Here is a 2863-nt window from a genome sequence, read left to right on the forward strand (position 1 = left end):
AATGGAAGATATCTCACTGGTGATGCCCATTCTGGGAAAGGTCCTTTCAGGTGTTGGCAGGGGGGTGGTGGGGGGCAGTTAATACGTAATGTTTGTTCCAGTCTTCTCAAGTGTGAATGTCAAATGCGGAACCTAGCATCACTGGTGGCTGTTCTTGCAAATCTGCTTCCAATGTCTGTCTTGGCACATTTAAATCTGTGATGCCAGTGCCAGATGTCTGTTGCAAGATACCTGGGTTCCAGATGTCTGAACTAAAATATCTCACCGGATATGTCAGTGCGATGATATTAAATTCCCGGTGTCTGTTCCTGACGAGTCTAATGGGCCAACCTGGAAGAGGGCATTTCTGGCACACTGAGCTGCATTCCTCGGTCCTGTGGCTTTTAGTGTCTGGTAACTTCTTCAAAAGCACCGAGACCTCGCTGAAGATACCACCGTTTTGTGTGTGACTAATAAAGCGCCCAGAAGAGGCGGGGCCAAGTCCGGCTGCGATCGGCTCCTCCCACGGTGGAAAGGGCTGACAAGAAGATGAATTTGTTGTCACCTCGGATAATATAGATACAACTTGAGTGTTAGAGAAAAATGGGAACATGGCTTAAAAACACACGTCCACGCCCAACGTGGGGCTCGAACCCACGACCCTGAGATTAAGAGTCTCATGCTCTACCGACTGAGCTAGCCGGGCTGATATAATGCTATGGAGCCCTCTCTCTACCATATCTACGAACCCCAGGGGTGCTCTTTCCTCAAGATTCTCTAATTGGAGCATCCCGAGCCTCTTGGTGCTCGCCGCTCTCAGTAGCAGCAGTCGGAGCAGGGGATCCGGACTTGGTCCCACTGCTAAATCTGGGATCTGGTCACCAACTCTACTAGCTGCAGGAAGGGAAGACTCATCGTGGAATCTCTGCAGCTGTAAAAGCCTCTGAGACGTAGCGCCCAGAAGATCACAGAAGTGCACGTGCAGGTGAAGACTGAATAAACAGTTTGACCCGAGGGCTGTAGTTCCTCAGTTGGGCAATCCGAGGCTTAAACGGTTTGAAGTTCGGCCCCCGCCCCCTGCAGATAGTGGAGAAGGGAAGGTCTGTGGGTGCGAAGTGTATCTGAATAACACAGGAAAAATCACCATCACATGCATCCATTTCACAGCTCTGATGACATCACCCCTCCCCCTTCCTCAGGTGCCAGGATGGCCGCGCGGTCTCCGGTGCCAGACTCAAGAAGGGACCCCCCTTAGGTGGGTTCCGAGCCCACTTTAACACAGCGATTTTGTGACGTAACCTCATTTATAGCAGCTATACTTTCATTCCCTGTGCGAGGATTGTGGGCGCTTTCACGTCATGAGAGTGCGACGCAGCAGCGGAGGAGCTGTGATCCCTAAAGTGACCCTATGACCCCCCGAAGAGATCTTAGTCTCCAGCCTGTGCAGACTGAAGGAAGTTGTAAACTTCTATAAAGCCGTTGTTAGATTTACAAACAAGAAAGACTTGTAGGGAGAAATAAGAGAAGAAAAATAATAAACTAAAAATAGCACATGCCCTAAGGGGGACTTGAACCCACGAGATGGGATAACGCATGCTATACCAGCTGGTCTAACCAGAGTACGGGGGTCCTTTGGGGGTCTTGTTGTTCCTTCTCTCTGTTTGTACCCCTGGCTCTGCAGGACAGACTGGTACAATGCAAAGAGCTGCACCATGGCAGAGTAGAAGTATCACAGGCACTGACTGGCACAGGGCAGACTGGTACAATGCAAAGAGCTGCACCATGGCGGAGTATAAGTATCACTGGCACAGACTGGTACAATGCAGAGAGCTGCACAATGGCGGAGTATAAGCATCACAGGCATAGACTGGCACAGGGAAGACTGGTACAATGCCAAGAGCTGCACCATGGCGGAGTATAAGTATCACTGGCACAGGGCAGACTGGTGCATTACCAAGAGCTCAGGCAGGACTGTGAGGTCCGACGCGTACATTCTGTGTGTGACAGACCGAGTGTGACGGTGCAGAGAGCCACGCGGCGTGGGCGTGGACAGGTGGCATGGGTGGCAACGTCTGTAGGGGCTTGGGACTTGGACAAGGGGGGTTGAAGCAAGTGTGGGGTGAAGGATTTAAAAAGTAGTTTGTTGAGGGCGGGGGTCAATGCGGGTAGCTTCTGAAAATAAGCATTGGTAAAGCCAAGAGTTCTCACCTTTGAGCCTTACCTGCTCAACCACACAGCCAGGCCACAACTCCCTGTGTAGCCACAGTCTGTCCTTTACAGTATTCACTGTGGAGGAGGACAGCCCGGTCACGGCTCCCTCTAACCGCCGCCCGTGCATGAACCGTCGTTAATCAACCAAACAATGCGTCTCAGAGTCTTAAGATTGAGACCTTTAGGCGCTTCATTTTATGTTGCACAGGATTTTGTCACTCGAGCAGCTTAAGTTTTCCAAACTAATCACAAGACCCTGCAGCAGACTAAACCCATGCTGAAGAAGTAGTATATTTATCTCTGGATCGTCTAAATCAGGGCCACATAGAGAGCGGATTTCAGATCTGATGGATGAAAGACAAGACATATTTGTAATATTAGTGCCACTGGGGGTGTGACCAGCTTGCTGTTATGCATACAAAGTTAGCCCGCCAGGGTCACGCTGGTAGCTTTTAAATGGCTGGACCAGTTCAGAATGTCTTGGTAGTGGGAAGGCAAGCGACTGAGGATTAGGGTTTATTGGTCCATAAAACAATATGCCTGGAATAGGGTCCTGGATGTAGCCCTCTTACTGGCCAGGTGGTCCATTAGAATGAAATGGAAAGTTCCATCCCTACGTGGGATAATTCCCTGGCATGCAACAGCAGTAAAGTGGGCTAGAGCATCAATTGTA

General features: G+C 50.3%; 1 non-coding gene across 1 annotated transcript; it reads right to left on the reverse strand.

The window, feature by feature from the left end:
• Positions 1-612: 612 nt before the first annotated feature.
• On the reverse strand, positions 613-685 carry TRNAK-CUU (transfer RNA lysine (anticodon CUU)). The gene has a single exon. It is a non-coding gene; the product is annotated as a tRNA-Lys (tRNA).
• Between the last annotated feature and the right edge of the window lie 2178 nt (positions 686-2863).

The sequence above is a fragment of the Pleurodeles waltl genome, chromosome 6, assembly GCF_031143425.1.
Source record: "Pleurodeles waltl isolate 20211129_DDA chromosome 6, aPleWal1.hap1.20221129, whole genome shotgun sequence".
In the NCBI taxonomy this organism is placed as follows: domain Eukaryota; kingdom Metazoa; phylum Chordata; class Amphibia; order Caudata; family Salamandridae; genus Pleurodeles; species Pleurodeles waltl.